Source organism: Natator depressus, chromosome 2, assembly GCF_965152275.1.
Source record: "Natator depressus isolate rNatDep1 chromosome 2, rNatDep2.hap1, whole genome shotgun sequence".
Lineage (NCBI taxonomy): Eukaryota > Metazoa > Chordata > Testudines > Cheloniidae > Natator > Natator depressus.
The window spans coordinates 235,149,560-235,177,141 of record NC_134235.1 but is presented as its reverse complement, the minus strand read 5'-3'; the positions used below and the strand labels follow the sequence as shown (position 1 = coordinate 235,177,141).

Here is a 27,582-nt window from a genome sequence, read left to right as displayed (position 1 = left end):
GATGGTGACCTCAGACTCATCCCCATATATAATAGGATGAAACAAGGTTCCATTCTGGCACTGGTCCTCTTTGATCTCTTCTTTGTAGCCATTCTGAATTACACAACTGACAACCTTCAAAAGGGCATCTACATAAGGTATAGAACTATTGAGGAATTTTCAGTCTCCAAATGTTTACTGAAAATAAAAAAGTTCTTGAGGAACTCATGTGAAACCCTTTTTGCAGATGATTGTGGTCTACTTAGTCATAGCAAAAGTGACCTACACCTTGTCCTTGACAGGTTATCAGAGGAAACTTACTGTTTGGACTCCCTGTCAGTCTGGAAAAAAATGAAGCCCCATCAACCACAACCACTGAGCCAAACATTACCATTGATGGTATAAACTAAAGAACATCAATCACTTAACATATCATGACAGTACCATCTCAAGTGATGGTTCCCTGGATCAAAAAAATATATTGGACAGAATACGAAGGCAACCCAAGCTTTTGGTGACCTCACCATAAGATACTCAAACACCATACCATACTGTCAACAAAACTGATGATATACAGTGCAGCTGTGATAGCATTCCTTTTTATGGGTGTGAAGCATGGACAGTTTACCACAGACACATCAAGCAACTTGAAAAATATCACACGCATTGCCTTCACTTTATTCTGAAGGCCCACTGGCAAGACAAGTGTCAAACATTACCATCCTTGAAGGAGCAAAAACAACCAGCATCAAGGCAATGATTATAAAAGCTCAGCTTAGCTGGACAGGTCATGTTATCAACATGGAAGATGATACCCTCCTGAAAAAAGTACTCTATGGTGAGCTGAACTTCAGAAAGCAAAGGAGGACAGTCAATGTAAACACTTCAAATGTGAAAAACTGACTGAAAACAGGACCAAGCATCATACCAAGTTTTCACTGTGAGTCCATATGTTCCTGTGTGACACCTGTTTGCAAGGAGCAAGGCCATGAACAGATGTCACAAAAGAACACATGAGGCCATGATATCATGGTCAGCTATGACAAACAGCCATAGTATCTGAACTCTCCCGCACATGCTCCCCCATAGTCTGTTTCCAACCTATATGACTATTCCTCAAAATACTTATTCTGCCCCTCTTGTTACCCTCTACCCCCTCAGTCTTCTTTTAGTCCCTCACATTCCCTGCTTACAAAATAAGTTTCCTCTTTATATTCCAACATTCCCCTACTTCTCTTCTTTGGCTCCCTGTTGCTTTCCACATCCCTCCAGCCAGGAGGAACAACCTCTGTCTCTCCAGGAGGAGCAGTGAGGAATAAGTGAAGTTCCAAATGCACCTCTGCTTAGCTAGGAAGAGCACTGACAGCCACAGAGGAATGGGAGGCTCAGACGGGTAGAAATGGTGGGAGGGAAAGCTGATATCGCAGCTTGCAAGGGGTGGGTCAGCTAACTTGATCTCTAGGAGCAGTCTTGCTCTGAGCTGAGGCAGGCTCAGCTAGATGACAATGAAGTTTGTGGATGACCAATAGGGAAGTAGTGTCTCTATTTGCCTTCCATAGCCACCAGGAAGAAAACATGCACATTTTCTGGGGTTAATAGATCCTCATTTCAGACTCCAGTGAACCAGACTGTTTGTTATGGCCAACATCATCTGCTGCAGTGTGTTTTGGGGTAGGGAGGGATTTGGTGCAACTTCCAGATTCTTTTCCAGCTCTGCACAAGCCCCTGGATAGGACGAAAGAATCTTGAAGCAAGTTCTCTTCCACAATGTCCAGATCACCTAGAACACTTCCTCCTCATTCACTCTACATGAATAAGTAATGTCCTAATATATTCCCACACCTACCTTTACTACCAAACAGCCATATGGATCTCTTCTACACTGAGTACATAAAAGCAGAATGAGAAAACCACACAGGTGGAAGAAAGATCATTTATATTTTTGTTTCACAAATTAATGAAATTTCATGGAATCCCCAAAGAACTTGCCATTTTTTGCTAATTGTACATATAAGTTAAGTCAGTATTCACCGTCAGGTCTGTATTTTCCTACTTGGCCTGCTGCAGGAGCTTGTGCTTGCTGCAGGTCATGTAGATTTGCTTTGAGACTTGCAGCCATCATCCTTCTTTGCTCTCTTGGCTCATATTCTTTGCTCTCTACAGAAAGAGGAAAATTTTAATGCATTAAATAGCAAAAACATTTCATAGGCTTTCCTGGAAACATGAAATAGTCCAGATAATCAACATTGAAAAGTGGCTTTTGCATTTCTGTAACAAATATAGTAAGAGGAAGTTACTCACCTTGTGCAGTAATGATGGTTCTTCAAGATGTATGTCCCTATGGGTGCTCCACTGTAGGTGTATGTGCGCCGCTGCACCTCTAATGGGAGATTTTTGGTTGCAGTGTCCGTTGAGCCCATGCATGTGCCCATGCATGTGGTCTGCCTTGAGGCTCTTTAGCAATGCAAGGGTGAACCCCCCTCACCTCCTTCTCTGCTGCAGAGCCCTATAGAAAACTCCGAAGTAGAGGGGAGGAGGGCGGTTGTGGAGCACCCATAGGGACACACATTTTGAAGAACCATGGTTACTGCACAAGGTGAGTAACTTCCTCTTCTTCTTCAAGTAGTGTCCCTATGTGTGCTCCACTCTAGGTGACTCCCGAGCAGTATCCACCACTGGGGGCTGGGACTTTGGAGTGGAATCTTTTACTACAGAGAGTACTGTGGAGTCAAAGATGGTGTCCGCGGCCAAATCTTCAGTGATCGCATAATGTTCTGCAGAAGTATGGGCAGAGGCCCAAGTCATTGCTCTATAGAGTGCTGAGATGGGGTATCCCTACAGAATGTGATTGAGGTAAAAACTGATCTCGTGGAGTGCATATGGACTCTGGATGAAAACAAGTTGCGCCCTTTATAAGTAATTAATGCAACTAGAGACCCATTTGGATAGTCTTTGAGCTGATATCAGAGAGCTTTTGGATCTTTCTGTGGACAAAAGGAAGAGTTTAGGGGATTTTCTGAAGTCCTTAGTCCTGTCCAAGTAGAATGCTAATGTCCTTCTAATATCTAGCATATGCACAATTGTCTCCCAGTTGTCACAATGTGGTTTTGGGAATTCGTCTCTCTCTCCCCGGGAGACGAATCTATTGATTCATATGGAAAGTGCAGAGAAAGTAGGGAGAAACTTGGGATATGGCCTTAGAATTACTTTGTCTTTTAAAAAAAAAAAAAAAAAAAAAAGGCTGTGAAGGATGGATGTGCCATCAGGGCCGCTATTTCTCCTATGTGCCTAACTGAGGTGATGGCAATTAGAAATGCTGTCTTCATGGACAGGTGTAAGAGAGAACAAGTTGCCCTGGACTCAGAGGGAGGTCTAGTCAAAGCCCTGAGAACTAGGTTAAAGTCCCAGGCTGGAGCGGGTGGTGTCACATGCGGGAATAGATTCCCAATGCCCTTAAAGAATCTATGAATTAGTGGGTGAACAAACACCAAGTGGGAAGCCGTTTTCACAGCGAGATGTACCTTAAGGGAGCTGAGAGAGAGTTTAAAATATAATGCAAAATCAGAGGAAGGAAAGAGGAGGTTGGGTCTGTGTGTTTGGAATGACACAAACTTGGAGTCATTTCCATTGTGTAGATAAGTATGTTGAGTGGTCAACTTTTGGTTGTCTTGCGACACATCTTTCAGCTTGTCAGAGCATTCTGCCTCTAAGCCTTGGAACTAAGAAGGAGCCAAGTCTGGAGGTGGAGGACCCGTAGGTTGGGGTGAAGGGTCAGCCCGTTGTTTTGAGAGAGTGGGTGAAGAATAGGCTGAGGAGAAACAGGAGGCCATATTGCCATCTGTGTCAGGTAAGGGAGCCAGACTTGTCATGGTCAAGAGGGGCAAGCAGAATAACTCTCGCTTTGTCTCATTGAATTTTCAACAGAATCTTGGATAGAGTAGGAAACTGGGAAAAGACATACAAGTGGGCCCTGTCCCATAGGAAGATGAGGGCAACTGCCAGTGAATGTTTCCCCAGGCTGGCCCTGGAGCAGTAACAAGGACCTTTCTTGTTCTGTTAAGTAGCAAAGAATTCCATAGTCAGGGTTCCCCAAAGGGCGGATATATCTTGAAGCACCTCTGAATTCAGTACACACTCATTGTCATGAGAAAATTGCAACTGAGCCTGTTGGTTGTGACGTTCTGTATACTTGGTAGATAGACAGCTGAGATGAGCACATTGTGATGGGTGCATCAATTCCAAAGTTTGAGTGCTGTCTTATAGAGGGTGGGAGATCTGGCAGCCCTTTGGCGGTTTATACAAAACATACAGGTCACATTAAGTCCACCATGACCTTTGTGTGTTGTTTTTGATGAAAGGCAGAAAGTGTGCACAGGCACTCCTGACAGCCCTTAGCCCCAAAAGAGTGACATGGAAGGTCATTTCTGTGTAAGGCCATTTGTCCTGAACCTTGTGGTTGTGTCGGTGATCTCCCCAGTGTATTAGGGAGACGTCCCCGCGTGGTGAATCTGGGTAGCGAGAGGAACACTCTACGTTGTACTGCATCAAGGTTGGTGCTCATTAAGTCCAGTCACTGTACCAGGGTTAGTATGGCGCTACAATGAAGAGAACCTTGGACAATACCCTGGGTGGAGCAGTCTGTACTGATAATGATCCTGCCCCAAAGGTAAGCAGTAGGAAATCTCCTGTACGATGGTTGTATTGAGATATGGAAGTAGGCACCCTGTAGGTTCAGGGCTAAAAATCAATCTCCTTGCTTTAGAGCTGGTCCTAACTGCTGTGAAGTTGAGAAAGGTGACTTCTGAGTGGCATGACCAGTGTATAGATAGCAGCTGATGTTGTAAGGTATCATTGTTCAGGCCCTTGACCAGCTCAGCAAAAGTGCTTATAAGAGGCAGTTTAAGAGGTCATGGACTGGGGTGCAGTCTGTTCCCACTTTTGAGCCCTGGTCCTCTTACCCTGTGGCTCATAACCGCACTGAGATGGTAGGTATTGAGAAGATTGTGACCTGTGGTGTGGTTGAGAGGTATATCTTCTCTTCTGTCCCACAGTGTAGATTCCTACAGAGTGTAACGTGATCCGAGAATCCTTCAGGAATTGGAGAGAAAATCTGTCTTCTTCGCAAAGAGTTTGGCCCTTCAAACTGGAAGTCGGTAGCTCTTTAGGCAATCTTGAGCGGTGTAGAACAAAAACAACACAACCCGCCTCAGTACCACTGTCATGGAGACTGGGAGGGCAGCTGTAACAGCTACATCCAGTGCTGTCTCTAGGATCAGTCTGGCTATTAACTGACCATCTCTAAGAATGGTCTGAATCTGTTCTTTTTGTGTTTCCAGTAATGTTCCAGAAACACACTGAGTTTCCCATATTTCATAAAATTATATTTGGCCATAAACAGTAATGTTGTCGATGAAATTAGGAGGGGAGGGATAGCTCAGTGGTTTGAGCATTGGCCTGCTAAACCCAGGGTTGTGAGTTCAATCCTTGAGGGGGCCATTTAGGGATCTGGGGCAAAAATTGGGAATTGGTCCTGCTTTGAGCAGGGGGTTGGACTAGATGACCTCCTGAGGTCCCTTCCAACCTTGATATTCTATGAATACACCATCTTGCCAAGCATGTTCATATGGAGTTGACTTGGCATTATGTTCTTGCTTTGTGCATTAACCACATCCACTATGATGGAGTTGGGTTGCGGATGTTGAAAAAGTCTGCCTCTTTGGGTAAAGATGTGGGGGGGGTTGGTTTTTGTTTGTTTTGTTTTTACACTCTGTTGCTGGTTGCTGCGATGGAGGCTGGTGGTGTCTGCCAGATGACTTTGGTAGGATCTAGAATCACTTCATTAATTGGGAGGACAATTCTAGATGAGAAGGTGGTGTGTAGAATTTCCACCAACTTGTGATGTGTATCTGCAGCTTGTCTGCCACCCTCTTGGTAAGATCCAGAAAATTCTTAAAATCTTCACCTAGTGATGAGGGGTGGGCAGCACAGCCGCATCTGGGAGAGATGAGGAGAAGTGTGCTGGAAGGGTAGCTTCCTCTTCAGGTTCTTTTTCCTGTTCTGAAAAAGCTTCTTCCTGCCCTGGCTCAGGTGCTCTGGACAGCCAGGCTGTAGCAAACCATCTGGTGGACTCTCCCTGAGAGACACCGGAGATGGTCGCTGTGACAGATTGGATCACAGAAACCCCCTTGGGACTGCCAACTGATGTGCCGAGACTACCTCTGAGCCTGTTTTCCCTGGCAGCTTGGGACTTCAGTGCCCTGTCTGGTTTGAGCCAGACATGCTAGCCTGCTACAAACACAGACCCAAGTCTGAACAACGTCCCCCAAACGCTGCAGGCTTAACTGAAAACAGCTTAAGAAGTGTTTCTGTCTCCAGCACTCAGGTACCCAGCTCCCAATGGGGTCCAAACCCCAAATAAAACTTTATACAGGGTAAAACAGATTATACAGGGAAAACCCATAAATTGTTTGCCCTCTATAACACTGATAGAGAGATATGCATAGCTGTCTGTCCCCCCTCCCCAACCAGGTATTAATACATACTCTGGGTTAATTAAAAAGTAAAAAGTGATTTTATTAAATACAGAATGTAGGATTTAAGTGGTTCCAAGTAATAACAGACAGAACAAAGTGAATTACCAATCAAAATAAAATAAAACACGCAAGTCTAAACCTAATACAGAAAGAAAGTGATTATAGATGAAATCTCACCCTCAGAGATGTTCCAATAAGTTTCTTTTACAGACTAGCTTCCTTCAAGTCTGGGTCTAGCAATCACTCACACCCCTGAAGGAGGCTAGTCTGTAAAAGAAACTTATTGAAACATCTCTGAGGGTGATGTTCTCTCCTATCCAGAATCCACCTTCAAGATGGAGTTTTGGACTCATATTGGCAAGTCAGGAGTCCATGCATGACTGAGTTCCTTATAAGCCAGGCCACATTCCCAGGAAAGCTCAGATGTGGATTGGCATCTCAAAGTTCATTGTTCACTTATGTGTTTCTTGATTGGGCACTTACAGAGAATAGTCTTTTCTCAGGAAGCCGACCAACTGCTTCACTGAGGCTACTTAAAATTAAACAAATACATAGCCAATATTCATAAATTCGAATACAAAAATGATACATGCATACAAATAGGATGAATATATCCAGTAGATCAGAACCTTTGCAGAGATATGTTACATGGCATATCTGGCATAAAACATATTCCAGTTATGTCATATTTACTTTCATAAGCATATTTCCATAAAGCATTATGGGGTGCAAGGTCACAGACATGTGTGTGTACATTGCCAAGAGTTACAATATGGCCTTGTGGGAGAGAGGGAGGAAGCGGGCATGGGCGGTGGGCTTACCTCAGGGTAGGGTGACCAGACAGCAAATGTGAACAATCAGGGAAAGGGCTGGGGGGGTAATAGGAGCCTATATAAGAAAAAAAAAACCAAAAATCGGGACTGTCCCTGTAAAATAGGGACATCTGGTCACCCTATCTCAGGGGGCCCATACCACGATTATGGGTTGGCTTGATGGAATTGGGGAGGACCCTTGTAGTGTGACAGTGGGCCACAATAAGGTCCAGGGAAATGATCTCCTCCTGGCCAGTGTCAGATTCGTCAGTGGGTAAGGGTGGAGCTGACTGGGGTATTGGCAGTATACAGCCCAGTGCCAAGAGTGATTCTGGCTGCTGGGATGTGCTCAATACTGGGGTTCTGGTACCAAGTAATGGGGATTGCAGTTCTTCCCCAACCATCAGGTCTCCAGGGTACCAGAGCTCATGCAGTACCATGCGTTCATTTGGTATCACAAAGGGCGTCTGTGGTACGTTGTCAGTACCGATAGTTGGGCAGAGCACTCCCTAAATGAGAGTTTTGTTGTGCCCAGTACAGAAAGTTTGTTGGTGCCACTATTTGAGAGATGGTACAGTAATTGTTTTTCCCTGGGTACTGAGGCCACAGGTCTCCAGAGTGCCAGAGCACGTGTGTTACCATGGGCTCACGTGATAACACAGAGGAGTGTCTGTAGTATGTCATCACTATCGATGGTTGGGAAGGTGCAGAACACTTCCTAGATGGGAGTTTTGTTGCATCTGGTACCAAAGGGTTTCTCTGTGACGCTCTTTTAGAAATGGTAATTGTCCCCTCTCCTTAGGGGGCGGTACTGTTGCCTCAGAGCCTCTCCTTAGGGGGCAGTACTGTTGCCTCAGAACCTGACTGTCTCCATGCTGTGGGGATGGTGCCACAGAACAGAGCTCACAGCAGGGGGCCCATTCTCTGGTGCCTGCTTCAGAGCTGCAGTGCCGATGGTGCTGCAGAGCAGAGCTCACAGCAGGAGGCCTCTTCTTGGTGCCGCGCTTCAGAGCTGCTGGTGTCATGCTACTGCGGTGGCCACTCTGGGGAGCCCCACTGGCCGGCCAGCTACTCAGAACCCATGTGTTTGGATTGGTGCCGAGATGGCCACACTGGAGAACCCCTCTGGCTGGCCAGTTGCTTGGAGGAGCCCTTTTTATGAGCCTTTCTGGCGGGAGTCTGCTGCTGGCTTTTCGTTTTTTTTTTTCTCTCCTCTCCTTGACTTAACCCCTTTTGAAGTGAAGGCTCTGGAGATGATCCAGGGTCAGCACCCACTGGAGTCCCCTGCAGACTGAAGTGTTTTCCCCATAGGGAGGAATTTTAACTTCAGCTCCTGTGAGGCTGCCGTTTTAACTGTCACAGGTAAAGCACTTCTGTGAGGCTCTCCCAGGCACAGTGAGAGTGTCTGGCCATTACAGGAACTGACTTTTGGCAGGAGAGGCACCGCTTGGAGCAGAGAGATCCAGGCATGCCCCTGGGCAGAGGGTTGTCATTTTCTAGCAGTGAGGAATGCAGAAGAACATCTTCTTTACTACTCTTTTTTTTTTTTAAACTGAAAAAAAAATTGAGAGTCTACTAGATGCCTGAGGGGAGGAAGGGAAATACCCCCAGACAGAGTAGGAAACTGAGTTCTTTTCCTTTCTCTCTCTCTCTCTCTTTTGTTTTTAACCCAAAGGAATAAAATAAAATAAAGAAACACTAGCCTAACTACCTTTAAGGAGAGCTAAGGTAACAAAACAAACACTACTTATGCTAATGACACAGATAAGGAAGGGACTTCCATCTGAGGCCAAAGACCGTAGAGAAGGAAGTGAGGGGGGTTCGCCCCTGCAGTGCTAAATAGCCTCAAGACAGACCACAAGGGAGGGAGGGCACATGTGCAGGCTCAACGGACACTGCTACCAAAAATCTCTCATTAGAGGTGCAGGGACGCACCAACACCTACAGTGGAGCACCCAGAGGGTCACTACTCAAAGAAGAAGAGGAGGTTACTCACCCTGTGCAGTAACTGACGTTCTTCAAGATGAGTGTCCCTGTGGGTGCTCCACTCCAGGTGTTGGTGCGTCCCTGCACCTTCGCTCTGGCGATTTTTACAGCAGTACTCATGCCGGTCATGCACGTGCAGAGCTTGCCCCCTCTCTGAGTGTGCCTTAGTACGCGTGCGCGACCGGTCTCCTCAGTTCCTTCTCTACAATGGAGGCTACCCCAACTCTGAAGTAGAGGGGAGGAGGGTGGGTAGTGGAACACTCACAGGGACACTCATCTCGAAGAACGTCAGTTACTGCACAGGGTGAGTAACCTCCTCTTCTTCTTTGAGAGATGTCCCTGTGGGTGCTCCATTCCAGGTGACTGAAAAGCAGTGTATCTCAAAGAGGTAGGGACTTCCGATTAGGTAGGAATGCCGTTACAGCTCTGCCTAATCGTGTATCAGAGAGAGGTCCTTGAGTAAGGGCATAGTGCTTAACAAATGTGTGTTCAGAAGACCAAGTGGCCACTTTACAGATGTCAGCCAGGGGAACTTTGTGTAGAAAGGCCACAGAGGTAGCAACAGATCTAGTGGAGTGAGTTCTGATGTCAGCTGGAGGCGTCACTTTCTTTATCTGATAGCACAGTCGGATACACTCAGAAATCCAGTTTGAAAGTCTCTGGGTAGAAATAGGTGTCCCTTTGGAACACACTGCGATGGAGACAAAGAGTCTAGAAGAGTTCCTAAAGGGCTTGGTTCTATGCAAATAGAAGGACAAGGCCCTGTGTACATCTAACGTATTAATGGTGTATTCAGAAGAGTTTGCATGTGGTTTAGGAAAGAAAGTTGGTAGGTATATTGGCTCATTGACGTGGAATGACGAATGCACCTTTGGAAGGAATTTGGGGTGTAATCGGAGGGTAACCTTGTCCTTAAAAAATAGTGTATATGGTGGGTCTGCCATGAGAGCTGCTATTTCTCCTGCCCATCTGGCGGAGGTGATTGCCACTAAGAATGCCGTTTTCATAGAGAGGTATAAGAGGGACAAAGTGGCTAGAGGCTCGAATGGTTGTTGGGTTAAGCAGGATAAAACTAAGTGAGGGTCCCACGGAGGGATAGGGGTTTAATGTCTCAGTATAGGGATTGGAGTCCTTTGAGAAAACACTTGGTGATTGGATGAGCAAAAACAGAGGTATCGTTGATCTTGTCATTAAAAGTTGTAATAGCAGCTAAGTGGACTTTAATGAAGCTGAAAGAAAGGCCCGATTGCTTGAAGTCTAACAGGTAGTCAAGTATGAGTGGAAAAGGTGCAGAAGTAGGAAGAAGTTGTTTAGTTGAGCACCATTGTGTGAATAGCTTCCACTTTTGGAGATAGCAGAACGCAGTCTACTCGCATCACCTATGTAGGAGCACTCTTTGAGCCTGCTCAGAGCATGCTAATTCGTTTTGGGAGAACCAGGTAGGAACCAAGCTTTGAGGTGAAGCATTGTCAGGTTGGGGTGAAGAAATCGTCCGTGTTGCTGTGATAGGAGGTTCGGAGTGAGGGGCAACAAGATTGATGGGCAGATTGACATTCTGGTGAGGAACGGAAACTACAGTTGTCTGGGCCACGATGGGGCAATCAGAATTACCGTGGCACAATCTGTCCGTATCTTTGTGAGAACTGTGTGGAGAACTGGTATTGGAGGAAAAGTATATAGCAAGTCCTGGTGCCATCGGATCATGAACATGTCTCCCAGAGAACGTTTGCCCAATCCCGCTATGGAGCAAAATTTGGGACATTTTGTGTTTTTCACAGTTGCGAAGAGGTCTATGGTTGGGTAGCCCCACATGCGGAATATGTTGTGGATGATCGTCTCGTTTATCTCCCATTTGTGATCCCAGGGAAAGCGTCTGCTTAATTCATCCACTGTGGTATTCATAGCTCTGGGAAGATAGGAGGCTGATATCTGAATGTTGTTTGCAAGGCACCAGTTCCAGAGCTTCATAGCTTCTGTGCAAAGCGCGTGAGAGCAAGCTCCTCCCTGCCTGTTTACATAAAACATGCAGGCGATGTCTGTCATTATCTGTACACATTGGTTCCGGCTTAATGGGAAGAAGTGACAGCAGGTGTTGCATATGGCTCGAAGTTCTAGGACGTTTAGGTACAGGGAGGTTTCGGTTGAAGACCATAGCCCCTGGGCAGTGTGGTGGGACATGTGTGCACCCTACCCTGTGAGGGATGCATCAGTAGTTATTATGAGGGATAGAGCATCCTGGAGAAAGGGGACTCCAGAGCAGAGGGTGGAGGGAACCATCCACCATAGGAGAGAATCTTTGACTCTGAAAGGTATGGATAGAGGCTTGTTTAGAGCATGCACATTCAGCCAAGCAAGCTTGGAAGTACCTCATGTATAGTCTTGCGTTTTTGACCATGAAAGTGCACAAGGCCAGGTGACCTAGTAGTTGCAGACAGTCTCAAGTGGTAACCTGAGGACTGTTGTGAAGACTTGTTGCCAATAGTTTTATGTTGTTGAAGCGATCAGGCGGGAGAGATGCTATTCCTGTCTGGGAATCGAGGTGTGCTCCTATGAACTCCAGGTGCTGGGTAGGAGATAATGTGGATTTGTTTTTGTTTATTTGTAGGCCGAGGGATAGGAAACAATCAATGGTGAGCTGTGTGAATCGAAGTGCTTCATTGAGCGTTGAGGGTTTGAGGAGACAATCATCGAGGTAAGGAAATACTATGACCCCTTGTTTCTTGAGGTAGGCAGTGACTACAGCTAGGAGCTTGGAAAAAAACATGGGGGGCGGTGGTTAGGCCGAAGGGTAGTACCCTGTATTGAAAATGTGTCATGCTGAGGGTAAAACAAAGGAAACGTCTGTGAGCCGGATATATAGACACATGAAAAGGTGTCCTGTAGGTCAAGGGCTGAAAACAAATCACCCTGCTCCAGTGCTGGGATTATGGTGGTGAGGGTAACCATTTTGAACTTTTGCTTTTTGATAAATTTGTTGAGCTGCCTGAGATCGAGGATAGGTCGCCTTCCCCCAGTTTTCTTTTCTGTTAAGAAATAATGGGAATAAAACCCTTTTCCTCTGTGTCTACAAGTTCGACTGCTCCCAATAGAAGGAGATGTTGTACTTCTTGGAAGAGCAGTTGCTTGTGAGAGGGATCCTTGAAGAGGGACGGGGAGGGTGGGTGGTTAGGAGGCAAAGATAGGAAAGGGATGGAACAGAGAATTGTGACGACCTCTATAACCCACTTGTCGGTGGTAATGTTCTGCCATTCATGGGAGAATGGTCGTAGGCGGTGTCCAAAAATAGGGACATATGGTGTAAGCGCTCAAGTGGGAATGTTGTTTTCTAAACCCTCGACCAAGTCTTCAAATCTGCTTATTAGTCGGAGGGGTTGAGATGCTGCCGAGGAATTGGGATGGCGACGCTGGTATCTGGGTCTCTGGCGTTGCTGTTGTTTTTGTTGCTCATGTGATCTATGGAATTGCTGGGCATATGTGGGGTAGCGCGGATGCTGGTAAGGTTGATATCTATATTGTCACCTTCTGGTCACAGGGGTTTGAATCCCTAAAGATCAGAGAGTTGCTTTTGAGTCTTTCACTGAATGAAGTACGTCGTTCATCGTGGAGGCAAAGAGTTTGTCGCCGTCGAAGGGAAGATCTTCAATGGTATTCTGGACCTCTCGAGGAAAGGAAGAGGAGGAGAGCCATGAACCTCGGCGCATGACCACTGCTGTAGCAGTGGATCTTGCTGCAGTATTGGCTGCATCAAAGGCCGCTTGAAGAGCGGTATGTGAGATGATCTGTCCCTCAGAAACTAGAGCCGTGAATTGTTGTTTCTTTTCTTCTGGAATGTCATCAATAAAGTCCATGAATTTGTTGTAATTATTTTGGTCATATTTTGCCAGAACGGCAGTGTGGGATTCATACAGGGTTCATGCGCTTGGCAACATTCAGGGTATACCCGGAGTGTTGTGCTGGAGCTGTGCACACACAGCTCCTCTCAAGGGCATGAACCTTGGAATCTCGCCCAGATGACATGAACCGTGGGAAGCCTCTCAGGACTGGGCTCAAGGCCCAAGAGCAAGGAATGCGGTAGATAGAAATTGGTAAATAAGAATGTTAAACAAAGCCAGTGTATTCCTTTTATCTGTTGGAGAATGTAATGCGCGGAGGGAGAGAGAGAATAAAGGGGAAGGTGGAAAGCTGACAGGCAGAAGCCTGTTAGCAAAGACCAGCCGCTTGCTTGCTAAAAGCTGTGTTCCATCTTCTCATTGAACCGCCACACGGCAGTATAATTAGCAATGCGAAATTGTAATCTGGAAGATGTATATACTTTATGTCCAAGCAAATCTAGTCACTTACTGTCCTTGTCGGATGGAGTGGAATGGGGAAACTGGTGTTTGGTCTTTTGGTTAACTGCGTCTACTACCAGCAAGTTTGGGGCTGGATAAGTGAAAAGGAATTCAGAGCCCTTGGAAGGGATGAAGTATTTGTGATCTGCTCGTTTACAGGTAGGTAGGCTTGCAGCGGGAGTCTGCCAGATGGCCTTAGCAGGTTCCAAAAGGGCTGTGTTGGTTGGTAATGCAATCCTAGAAGAAGAAGAGGGCTGCAGGATGTCCGTTAACTCATGCTGCTGTTCAGGAACCTCCTCCAAGTTAATTCTTAATTCACTGGCAACTCTTTTGAAAAAGGTCTTGAAATTTTGAGAAATCATCCAAAGATGTCGGGGGAGGAGGAAGTAAGGCTTCATCAGACGTTAACAACTGGGTGTACTGGGGTTGAGGCAGGTCGTGACTGATCCTGCAGTTGTGATGGTGCTGCCTGGTCCCTTACATCAGTGGCAGGTTCATCAGCTGGTGGTGCCGGGCAGGTGTCGCACCTGGCTGTCATGGCATAGTGAGTGTGGTCTCGAGGATAAGATGCCCATGGAGCCCAATATTGCCACTGTGGTGGGAAGGGCATAGGTGATGCCATCCAGGGGTTTACGCACCACGGGGCAGGATCCTGAGAGTAGGATGAGGTAATTTTTCTATGACCTCTATTGATTGGGGCCTGAGGATGGGGGGTTTGATATGGTGAAAATTCCCCCTGGAGTCCAGCTTCCTCATCACTGGAGGAAGGCTGTCCGGACCCTGACTGAGCATTTGGAGAGAAGTAGGCATTAAGTAGGGGTGACCGCAGAATAGGTGACACCAGCAGGTCTCTTGACTGTATCAGTTGTGGTGCTGGAGCTCCTCTGTGAGGCGAGGGCTGTGCAAGAGGAATCTGCTGTGAAGAAAAGTTCTTCTGCACCGGTGTCCTGAGCATTGTTTCACTGCTGGGCCAGCTCAGCGGGTGCTGGTGCCGGGGGAGCAATAATAGCCTGCGGGGGGTCAGGCATGTCAGAATGTGTCGGTACTGCATCCGTCGTGGTGCTGAACAGTGCCAGATGAGAGGCAGGCAACTGGAAGCCTGAAGCCTAGGCACCAGAGTTTTGTGTTACCGCCAGAGCCGCAGGTGGGTTTCGTGCAGCGCCGGAGGAGCCTGGCGCGTCAAAAGTACTCAGCCGGGGAAACGCAGGGAGGGAGGCTGTAGACCTGCTCGGGGAAGGCTTGTGCTGTGAAGTTCCCTTCGCTGGTGAGAGAAGGTGCCCTTTTTTTGAAGTTTTCTTATCTTTCTTTGAGGCGGGGCGGGGCTGTGGTGTGCAGCGGAGTCAGCGCCTGGCTCTGAAGCAGACCCGAAGGATTTCTAGAGGAGGAACAGTTTTAGCCTCAGCTCCCTGTCCTTCCATGCCCTGGATTTAAGTTTGCTGCAGTGGGCACATTTCTGGGGGATGTGGGACTCCCCCAAACATTTTATGCATTTTGAATGGCCATCTGACAGAGGGATGGTATCATTGCAGGCAGAGCAGCGCTTAAAGCCTGGGGAGCCAGGCATGTCAGAAGCAGTTGCCGCTGACAGGAACAAAGAAATTTTTTTTATTTTTTTTTAAAGAGAGAAAAGATAGAAAAATGGTAACTAAGTACTACTGGTAACAACTAACTAACTAGAAAGGTAATTGTAACAAAGGGAGAGAAAATCTCTAATGAGTCTGCTGAGCTCTGTCTCAGGCCGGGGACGGTAAAGAAGGAACTGAGGAGACCGGTCGTGCATGCGTACTATTAAGGTACACTCAGAGCGGGGGGCAGGCTCTGCGCTTGCGCGACTGGCACAAGTACGGCTGTAAAAATCTCCGAGCGAAGGCGCAGGGACGCACCAACACCTGGAGTGGAGCACCCACAGGGACATCTTTCGAAGAAGAATTATATTTAAGGTACAATGGGTGCCCAAAATAGTCTAAAAAGATCATTTAGATTACAGAATTTATTTTTTTTTATAAACTATAGTGGTCTATAAGAATTCTCTAAATATATCTTGACAAACAAAGGAAATAGTTTCCTGCCTGCCAGAACTTTTACCCTTTTATTATAATAGCATTCTGCTATGGCAGGCATTAATCAGAAGTAGACTGGTGAAGCATATTCGGACCATCATGCTTCTGACACTGAAAATGCTTAATAATTAAATGATGCCAACCATTTAAAACAAACATGTTTCCTTTAAAGAATACACAGCAGCAAATCAGCCTGCCTAAACATCCTTTTTCAGTGTGAGGACAGCACTTTCCTTTAGCATATGGTCACTTCCCCATATGGGAAACAAAAGAGGTGTTGCCTTCAGCTCCTTACTTGTTTATATGAGTCTCTAAGGGGAGAGTTCTAAACACTATATTTTGCTGACTGGATCTTTCTTATAAAAGCCTAATTCTACACTTCCTACTCAGGAAAAACTCCTACTGAAGATGGCTTAATTAGTCTCCACATAGCCATGGAGAACTGCTACTGAGTTTTAGCTGAGTAAAGAATATAGGATCAGCTTTGTACTTACCACTGAATCATAGAATATCAGGGTTGGAAGGGACCTCAGGAGGTCATCTAGTCCAACCCCCTGCTCAAAGCAGGACCAATCCCCAATTAAATCATCCCAGCCAGGGCTTTGTCAAGCCTGACCTTAAAAACTTCTAAGGAAGGAGATTCTACCACCTCCCTAGGTAACGCATTCCAGTGTTTCACCACCCTCCTAGTGAAAAAGTTTTTCCTAATATCCAACCTAAACCTCCCCCACTGCAACTTGAGACCATTACTCCTTGTCCTGTCCTCTTCTACCACTGAGAATAGTCTAGAACCATCCTCTCTGGAACCACCTCTCAGGTAGTTGAAAGCAGCTATCAAATCCCCCCTCATTCTTCTCTTCCGCAGACTAAACAATCCCAGTTCCCTCAGCCTCTCCTCATAAGTCATGGTGTTCCAGACCCCTAATCATTTTTGTTGTCCTTCACTGGACTCTCTCCAATTTATCCACATCCTTCTTGTAGTGTGGGGCCCAAAACTGGACACAGTACTCCAGATGAGGCCTCACCAATGTCGAATAGAGGGGAACGATCACGTCCCTCGATCTGCTCGCTATGCCCCTACTTATACATCCCAAAATGCCATTGGCCTTCTTGGCAACAAGGGCACACTGCTGACTCATATCCAGCTTCTCGTCCACTGTCACCCCTAGGTCCTTTTCCGCAGAACTGCTGCCTAGCCATTCGTTCCCTAGTCTGTAGTTGTGCATTGGGTTCTTCCGTCCTAAGTGCAGGACCCTGCACTTATCCTTATTGAACCTCATCAGATTTCTTTTGGCCCAATCCTCCAATTTGTCTAGGTCCCTCTGTATCCTATCCCTGCCCTCCAATGTATCTACCACTCCTCCCGGTTTAGTATCATCCGCAAATTTGCTGAGAGTGCAATCCACACCATCCTCCAGATCATTTATGAAGATATTGAACAAAACCGGCCCCAGGACCGACCTCTGGGGCACTCCACTTGACACTGGCTGCCAACTAGACATGGAGCCATGGATCACTACCCGTTGAGCCTGACAATCTAGCCAACTTTCTACCCACCTTATAGTGCATTCATCCAGCCCATACTTCTTTAACTTGCTGACAAGAATACTGTGGGAGACCATGTCAAAAGCTTTGCTAAAGTCAAGAAACAATATATCCACTGCTTTCCCTTCATCCACAGAACCAGTAATCTCATCATAGAAGGCGATTAGATTAGTCAGGCATGACCTACCCTTGGTGAATCCATGCTGACTGTTCCTGATCACTTTCCTCTCATGTAAGTGCTTCAGGATTGATTCTTTGAGGACCTGCTCCATGATTTTTCTGGGGACTGAGGTGAGGCTGACTGGCCTGTAGTTCCCAGGATCCTCCTGCTTCCCTTTTTTAAAGATTGGCACTACATTAGCCTTTTTCCAGTCATCTGGGACTTCCCCCGTTCGCCATGAGTTTTCAAAGATAATGGCCAATGGCTCTGCAATCACAGCCGCCAATTCCTTTAGCACTCTCGGATGCAACTCGTCCGGCCCCATGGACTTGTGCACGTCCAGCTTTTCTAAATAGTCCCTAACCACCTCTTTCTCCACAGAGGGCTAGCCATCTACTCCCCATGTTGTGATGCCCAGCGCAGCAGTCTGGGAGCTGTCCTTGTTAGTGAAGACAGAGGGAAAAAAAGCATTGAGCACATTAGCTTTTTCCACATCCTCTGTCACTAGGTTGCCTCCCTCATTCAGTAAGGGGCCCACACTTTCCTTGGCTTTCTTCTTGTTGCCAACATACCTGAAGAAACCCTTCTTGTTACTCTTGACATCTCTTGCTAGCTGCAGCTCCAGGTGCGATTTGGCCCCCCTGATTTCATTCCTACATGCCCGAGCAATATTATTTTTATACTCTTCCCTGGTCATATGTCCAACCTTCCACTTCTTGTAAGCTTCTTTTTTATGTTTAAGATCCGCTAGGATTTCACTGATAAGCCAAGCTGGTCGCCTGCCATATTTACTATTCTTTTGACTCATCGGGATGGTTTGTCCCTGTAACCTCAACAGGGATTCCTTGAAATACAGCCAGCTCTCCTGGACTTCTTTCCCCTTCATGTTAGTCCCCCAGGGGATCCTACCCATCCGTTCCCTGAGGGAGTCGAAGTCTGCTTTCCTGAGGTCCAGGGTCCGTATCCTGCTGCTTACCTTTTTCCCTGTGTCAGGATCCTGAACTCAACCAACTCATGGTCACTGCCTCCCAGATTCCCGTCCACTTTTGCTTCCCCCACTAATTCTTCCCTGTTTGCGAGCAGCAGGTCAAGAAAAGCTCCCCCCCAGTTGGCTCGTCTAGCACTTGCACCAGGAAATTGTCCCCTATGCTTTCCAAAAACTTCCTGGATTGTCTATGCACCGCTGTATTGCTCTCCCAGCAGATATCAGGAAAATTAAAGTCACCCATGAGAACCAGGGCGTGTGATCTAGTAGCTTCTGCGAGTTGCCGGAAGAAAGCCTCATCCGCCTCATCCCCCTGGTCCGGTGGTCTATAGCAGACTCCCACCACTACATCACTCTTGTTGCTCACACTTCTAAACTTAATCCAGAGACACTCAGGTTTTTCTGCAGTTTCGTACCGGAGCTCTGAGCAGTCATACTGCTCCCTTACATACAGTGCTACTCCCCCACCTTTTCTGCCCTGCCTGTCCTTCCTGAACAGTTTATAACCATCCATGACAGTACTCCAGTCATGTGAATTATCCCACCAAGTCTCTGTTATTCCAATCACGTCATAATTCCTTGACCTCACCAGGACCTCCAGTTCTCCCTGCTTGTTTCCAAGGCTTTGTGCATTCGTATATAAGCACTTGAGATAACCTGCTGATCGCCCCTCATTCTCAGTATGAGGCAGGAGCCCTCCCCTCACAGATGTTCCTGCCTGTGCTTCCTCCCGGTATCCCGCTTTCCCACTTACCTCAGGGCTTTGGTCTCCTTCCCCCGGTGAACCTAGTTTAAAGCCCTCCTCACTAGGTTAGCCAGCCTGCTCGCAAAGATGCTCTTCCCTCTCTTCGTAAGATGGAGCCCGTCTCTGCCCAGCACTCCTCCTTCATGGAACACCATCCCATGGTCAAAGAATCCAAAGCCTTCTCTCCGACACCACCTGCGTAGCCATTCGTTGACTTCCACGATTCGACGGTCCCTGCCCCGGCCTTTTCCTTCCACGGGGAGGATGGACGAGAACACCACTTGCGCCTCAAACTCCTTTATCCTTCTTCCCAGAGCCACGTAGTCTGCAGTGATCGGCTCAAGGTCATTCTTGGCAGTATCATTGGTGCCCACGTGTTCACTGAAGTTCACTGAAGTCCTCAATGTATGAAGAATTTCATCATATTTCACCTCCTACATCTTCATCCTCCTTGACTGTACCATTTTTATACAGTTGACCATCCTCTCCTTCTTGACAACATATACACACTAAGCTTTTGAGATACTGTCCTCTTCTGGTTCTCCTCCTAACTCTCTCTTCTATCAGCATATCTTTTGGTAGGTTCTTCTATTCTCTCCCAGCTCCCTCTTCTCACTTTGCACCCTGTCTCTGGGCAATCAACTAATCCATTTTAGGCTATAAACTCTATGCTGATGACTCTCAAATTCAACCACTGCACCTCTAAATTGGCTCCTCCTATCCTATCACATAACTCAGTCTCTCTCAACTTCTTTTGGTGGGTTTGTCATCATCTAAACCAGGGGTTCATTGCACCATGACCCCCTTCTGACAACAAAAATTACTACACAATCCCAGGAGTGGGGACTGAAGCCTCAGCCCATCCAAGCCCCACTGCCCTAGGCGGGGGGCCAAAGCCCTAGGGCTTCAGACCCAGGTGGGGACCTGTAACTTGAGCCCCCCACTTAGGGTTGACTACCTCAGGCTTTGACTTTGGCACCAGGCAGTGGGGCTCAGGCTTTGGTCCCAGGCACCAGCCAGTCTAAACTCCAGTTCTAGCAACCCCATTAAAACAGGGTCGTGATCCACTTTGGGTCCTAACCCACAGTTTGAGAACAGCTGATCTAAACTAAACTTGGGAAAAATAGATATACTTCCCAAACAATCTAGATACCATCACTTGTCTAGCACTACTGACAACATCATGATCCAGGCTCACAATCTCATGACTATTTTATATTCCTCCCTCTACCCTGCCCACACATCCAGATCATATCCAATTCTGCTTCCACGTCTTTCTCAACATCTCCAAGATCTGTCCTTTTCTTTCCACCCCCACAGCCAAATTTCTATTGCCACTCCCCACTCTCTTGTCACCCAAGCACATACAATGCCTCCCTTCAGTCCATACAAAATGCAGTTTCTAAATTCATTTTCCTTGCCCATTGATGTGATCATGTACATGCCTCCGCTAATCCTCCTCCCCCATTTGAATTACTCCACTAGATTCCTATCCTCTATCACATCAAATTTAAGCTTCTTGAGTACAATTTTCAAAAATGCCTAAGTGTCTTAGAGTCCTAAGTCCCATTTTCAAAAGTGCCTAGGTCATTTAGGAGCCTAAGCCCACTTTTAATGGGATTTATGATCCTGAGTGACTTAGTCACTTTGCAAAATTTTACCCCTTGTTACCACACAAAGTTCTCCACTACTCTGTCCCTCCTTACTTATTCCCTTTAAACTTCATGCTTTTTCTCATCATCTGTGTTCCGCTAATGCTCCTAGCCTTTCTCACCTGTTTGCAGCTTGTCATACAGTCTGTCTTCTTCTACATGGCCACCTGTGCATGGTAGGACTTCCATGAGCTTACCCTTAAAGCACCTAACCTGTCCACATTTAAATTCCTCCTAAAGACAAATTTCTGTTGCTATGTTTATAGTGAATTAAGTCAACTATTGAGGTTTCAGTTAATTTTCCCTAACCTCCATCTACCTGTGGGTCCAGATTGTGAGCTGCACAGAGCAGTGACTCTTCTTGTGTGCTACAGTGAGTAAAAGAAAGAAAGTATGGATCACTACATTTATAATGCATTTACCAGTGCTACTGCCTGGCTGGCCAGCTTCAACAGCCACCATATGTTGCAGAGCTTCTGTATTTGATGCTACATTTGCAAGCAAACTTCTTCTATTGTCTGAGAGGTCATCTATTGTCTTCCCTGCACAGAGAGAAAAATTTATTCTGAGCCACCATCCAATAGAGAAAAAGAATTTAAACAATTTCTAGCAGGTCTCACTATAAATAGCCAGACAAGATATTTAATATTGAAAATATTGATATTTTACTTTCAATAAAAATAACTAGCTTAAATATATCATCACTTTAAGAGGAAGGCACATTTAAGCCTCAAAGAGGAGGAGTCAAGCCCAAGGAGCTCATCAGAACCCAGAGGTATATTCAGATCCCATGGAGGGGGGCAAATCTCATGGAGGCCAAACAGCATACATGATTGTTTTGACCATCTGCACAATCTACTGAGAGTGGCTTTCCATTATGGCATCTCAAATGGGCAGTGTTTATTTTGTGGGCAGAGCCTGGAAGAGTACCACAACCTTTTTTTCCCCAATTAAACCTTTGAGGGTAAGAGATCTTAGGTGAGCTCCTCACCCAAACTCTGCCCCTTTACACCAGCTGAGTAAAAAGCACAGAGTGGTAAAAAGGAGCTCTGCATATCTGGCCAGAGGAAGATTCCCCTGGTTCAGAAACTGGGGAAGACTCCCTTGCAAGCCCAGTGTACGGGCATGTCGGGGGTGAGGGTGAGGGCAGGAGAGGCATGTCATAAATGGAGATTTAGTACGCAGACCTGTAGAGATTCCCAGCAGTGCTGTGGCCTAAGGAAAGCTAGGGAACATAGAAAGATAACTCAGACAGGCTTTCAGAGCGGTCTACATTATACTGTCAAGTATCAGAGGGGTAGCCGTGTTAGTCTGGATCTGTAAAAGCGGCAAAGAGTCCTCTGGCACCTTACAGACTAACAGATGAATTGGAGCATAAGCTTTCGTGGGTCTCACCCACAAAAGCTTATGCTCCAATACATCTGTTAGTCTGTAAGGTGCCACAGGACTCTTTGCCGCTTTTACTTTATACTGGGGGCTGCAGAGTAGCATAGGAATAGGAGGGTGCAACAGAGGGAAGAGGGTTTTTTTCTTGGGTTTTCCCTAATTTTTCTACTAAAATGTACTAGCTTAGTGTGAACTAAGTCACCCAGCTTCACTGGTACTGACTGAGTTTATTTGGCTCCCTACTTCCCTGTATGAAGGATGGCAGGAGCAGAACTAGTCTGCAGTTGTGCCAATATTTTCAAATTCCCAATTTATTTTCTACCCATCTTTGGGGGGGTGCTTTTTTTGGAAAGGGAGGGTCTTTACAGCCTGCCATGGTGGTACTTATTCAGGCACACAGTTATGGCAGCTGTGCACCTTCAATGGCTACTGTGAGATGATTAGAAAGGTTGAGCATAGAGCTGGCCAAGAAAAGGGAATCCCTTTCTGCAAAAAGTTTGGGGCAAAATACCGAAATGCAAAAATATTCATGGAGAGTTATTTATATAAAAAAAGTCCATTTGGGGAGAACTGAAACTGAATTTTTAGGCTTCCAGTCAATTTCAGATGTAAAATAGATCTAGACATGTCCATCCCCAGAGGTAAGGGAGAGGCAAACAGATTGACAAAAGCCTTCCAGGTGGGCAGCCAGCAAGCTGAATTGAATTTCGGTATTCCTGAATTGAAAATTGAAATTTGTCAGCAAAACTGAAATTTTCTTGTGGAAAATTTTGGTTTTGTGGAAAGGGCATTTTTTGGTCAGAAAAATCACTCCATTGCAAAATTTTTGACCAGTACTAATGCTGTGACTTGAGTGTCTGGCAAACCAAGGGCTGAATCCATTTTCTACAATTTCTATGTGACCAATATTAGAAGACAAGTCAGGAAGAGATCTTTCAGGAATGGATCAGCATGTCAACTTTATGCCTGCATCCCACTAGTCTAAGTGTGGTCAGGAGGTCAGATTAGATGGATCTGAGCCTTAAACTCTATGAAGTTGAAACTATGGTCTTGTCTATGTCTGATAATGGCCAGGCAGATGGCCAGCAAGGATTACTTAGTTATTTGTCTCTTTAAAAATATGAGAAACTCAAATTCAAATTTTGCATTAGTAATTCTGTATGGCCACTTTTGCCTGTCAATGTTACTTTCATTCTACCTACCCCACACTCTGCCTTTGTTATGCCAGTTTAATTTAGGTACTGATACAGCAAAGCACTTGAGCAGGTGATTAACTTTAAGGACAAATAGCCACAAATACTTCAACAGGAATATTCATATGCTTAGCACATACTTACATACTTTGCTGAATCTGGACCTTGGACTATAAGCTCTTTAGGAAGGGACTCCTTTTAATTAAGGGTTTGTTGTACAACATCCAGTACAAAGGGGCTCCAGTCTGACTGGGACCTGTTATAGGGCATGGCTGCCCCCCAAATACTCCTGCTAGCTGAGTGTGGCACTACTAGTGCTTCCTTCCCCAGTTCCCTTCCCTGAGCTGGGTCTCCTCAGCTCTTCACACACTGGTCTGTGCTGGAGAGTGGCCTGTCCTTCCTGCCAACACACAAACAAACATAAGCCCTTGCCAGGTAGCAAAAGCCCAAGTCCTAACAAATTAAAGGTTCTTTAGCCCTTTAGGGATTCCCTTCAGCCTGCCCTCTAGGACCTGTTCCTAGCCCCTTTTTAGACTACTTTTAGAATATTTCTGGCTCTGGCATAGAGCACTCGGCCCCCAGGGAGTTTCTCTGGAATGCCATACTCAGCTTCTGCTTGGCTCTGTTCCTTACTCCTCCCCTGCTCTGGTATAGAGCACTGGGCCCCCAGGCTGATTTCCCTGGAGTCCCTGGCCTTGCACACGAGCCTGTCCACTCCCTGTGGTTCCAACCACAAACTGAGCTCACTCAAGCCTTTTATAAGGCCCAGGTGACCATTATGCTGTCATCTGACCCTCCTCAGACCTGTCCCCTCAGGCTGGGAAGCATCTAGTTAATTATGGCACAGCTGGAGCTGGCTATCTCCCCTTGGAGGGACAAGTGACCATGTGACAGGACACGTGGGGAATAACATAATACAAATAATAACGATCTTCAGACTTGATGGCATCACCTGATAGTGACCACTATTCTTTAGTCCATGCTGCTTTAGTGAAGGTCAGTGGCTAATAGTCACCCCATCATTCAAGCTCATTTCTGTCTCCATGGTCCTGTTCAATCACTTATTGGTGTCTGTGTCTATTATTAAAAATTATGTCTTCTCTTAAATTGATAATGCATGTTAATGGAGATAAAAGGCTGTCCACTCCTGGTCAATTTTGATGATGAGTGTCCTGTTGTATTATGATAAGGGCTATGAGACCATTAATAGCTACACAAATCATACAGGACCTCATTTTACTTTTAGAACGTCTTATGTAAAAAGAGGTACACACAGTAAACTCAATGAAAATTCAATTTATCTAAACTTTGAAGAGATGAAGGGATGAGTCCACGTTATTGCCATTTGAATCTGTAATCTAAATATTTCAAACTTGATGTTTAAATCATTATGCAGTAACAGCTGAACTAGAATGATAAGGGCACACAGTTTGACTACAATATGATCTAGTGCCTAGATGTATTTGTTAAAGCAGTACCGGTAGGAAGGCGTTTGAAAGAATCATCTTCAACCTCTGGAACAATCTAATCTTATTACACTACACTATTATTAGCTCAATAGTAGAAGACACTGTTTATTCTAATCTGGGTGCACATGTTTTTGGCCTATTTCAGTTCTGGAAAGTACATTTCTAACAGGGACCCCATTCTGTGAAGAACTAGACCCCTTTGGCACTATGCATACATAAAAAGGAAGGAAGTTCATAGTTTCTATGGCAGGCAATCATGTAGAATTTGATCTGAGACAAACTAATTCTGAGGGCCTTTCATCAAGATTTCAAATTTTGCTTTGGAATATCCTAAATTCAATCATTAGTCTGTCATTTTTATGAGCCATCTTCAACTGTAGAGCAGCTTCTGCATCTTCTGCACTCTAGAGTATAAGGTAGTTAGTGGTAGGAGTTCAAGTTTTGTGGGAAAGAAAGATATAATTGTAGCTCCACTTAGGGCAAGACACCAAAGTCTTCAGAGAACTCATATTTGTTTACTAGAACTCTAAATGATTAACTTTCCACTTACCGATGTTTTGTCCTGCTTCTACCAGAATAAGAGTCTGTGCTTGTTGCATCTCATTCCGATTTTTCAATTGATTTAACAGAAGTCTTTCTGTGGCTGATAAATCTTCTATTTCATTGGGGAATGCAAAAGAAGGAGAAAATAACTTGTTGAAAATTCTGTTTGTCATAACCTTATGGAAACATGCACAAATTTTAAGCTAGGATCCAGGTAACAGAATAATAATATATTTTACTCATTAAATTTCTAATCTCAAATGTTTATCTGCTGATGTATATTTAAATTATATTTCTTTATATAAACCATATTTGCACATTGAGAATATATATTTAGCATAATGATAGTTGCCTCTAATCAGAAGTGACAACTGATCACATGTAACTAATGATGGTTCTTCTCTCAGAAACTATGCAACAGCTCATGTAAATATTTTCCACTAATTAGTAGTGAGTGGCGAATTATGGTTAAAATCATTTCCATGATAGACCTTGTTTTCACAAACTTACAACTTGTCAAACCACTCATCACTAGGCTTGAAATTTGATGTCGCTCAAAGATGAATTTTTTTTAAAGTTGGAGCAAAATCCCCAGGTACTGATTAGGTTTGGTTCTAGGCAGACAGGATTCTTAAAGGAGATTTTCATTTAATAGGGCAGGGAACCTGACATATCTGTGTGAGGCAGGATTTTTTAAACCAAGGATTCTGCTATGTTCTAGTACGAGTGCTGCAAGAGTTTCTGCTTGGTACATATCTTTCAGATCTGCCACATGACCTGCAAAGTGAAGTCTTTTTTAGCTAATAACTTTTCAATCTCAAACAGAAGAAATTATTATCTGTTCATTCTCTCCTACATCTAAAAATTCTAATATTGTTATGTCCCCATCTACCAGGAAACAAGGAAGCTAAAAGAACTGTCCATCAAGACCATTAAAATGCTGTAATTAAAAAAAATCAGGAGTGGATGGGTAAAGCGCATAGAAACTGAAATTTACAAACTAGTTAAAACTAGCCATATAAGAATGGCTATACTGAGTCAGAACAATGGTCCATCAAGCCCAATATCCTGTCTCCCAACAGTGGCCAATGCCAGGTGCTTCAGAGGAATGAACAGAACAAACAATCATCAAGTGATTCATCCCCTGTCATCCACCCTTAGGTTCTGGCAATTAGAGGCTAGGGACACCTAGATCATGGGGTTGTATCTCTGATCATCTTGGCTAATAGCCATTGATGGACCCATCCTCCAGGAGCTTATCGAATTGTTTTTTGAACCCACTTATACATTTGGCCTTCACAAAACTTCCCTTCCCATTGTCACATTAGCCTAATATATTTCCACAGTGTACTTATATACTTTATACACAGCTAATATGCCTAAAAGCACCTAGATACCATGGTAACAGATAAACGGAAATTCGTTTGACTGAGCTATTTCCCTATGATATAGTGCAGCTGTAGTTCTCTTGTGGTCTCATCAGTTTTTGCAGTTTCTTAGCTTTCATTTACAGACTGAACTTTGTTACATAGCCCTTAGTCTGCCATCTGCTGTTTTGTTTCTTGTGGTCCTTTAAGGATCTCCAACATCAGACAGCAAAACCAACCTCCACAGACATTCTATACATGCATAAGACTTCCCTGATGTCATCTCCAAAGGCCCCCAGCAAGTGGTCTAGCTGCAATGTTGACACCACCCTGTAATCCCAAAATTGTAGATGTACCCTCCTTTCTCTGCAGAGGATTTCAAGTGATCATGACAGCAAAGCTCGGTTAGGCTGAGGAGCTCCAGCTGATCCTTCACTGCGAGACACAATGAGGCCAGAATGTGTCCCATAAAGAAAGATGTATTGTACAAATGTTTGTGGCTAGTTAACAGATTGGAAAACTTTTCATAAACTTGCTGAAATTAAATGTTCATAACTGTAAATTTTTTTCAAACTTGGTATGTTTTGTATATCTCAATAAAACTCAAGCCATAATTGAGGAAAATTAATACAATGATTTAAAAAATAGAACAAATTAAAATTGACAAACTTTGGAACCGCCTCAATGTACATGGACATAGGAGATTGTACACAGATAATGCATTACATTCATAACTGACGTTAGTCAACCTTTAGTCAAATAGTGCTTATTAAGATTGTACATATACAGTTTATTAATGAGACAGACATCAATTAGCCTTTGCTGACTAGGGACAG

The 27,582-nt window shown here is 45.1% G+C and overlaps 1 long non-coding RNA gene across 1 annotated transcript; it reads right to left on the bottom strand.

Annotated features, from left to right (window-relative positions):
- Positions 1-2,108: 2,108 nt before the first annotated feature.
- On the bottom strand, positions 2,109-25,491 carry LOC141981776 (uncharacterized). Its single transcript, XR_012637911.1, has 3 exons — positions 25,387-25,491; positions 21,211-21,330; positions 2,109-2,136 (listed from the first exon to the last, which is right to left on the bottom strand). It is a non-coding gene; the product is annotated as an uncharacterized LOC141981776 (long non-coding RNA).
- Between the last annotated feature and the right edge of the window lie 2,091 nt (positions 25,492-27,582).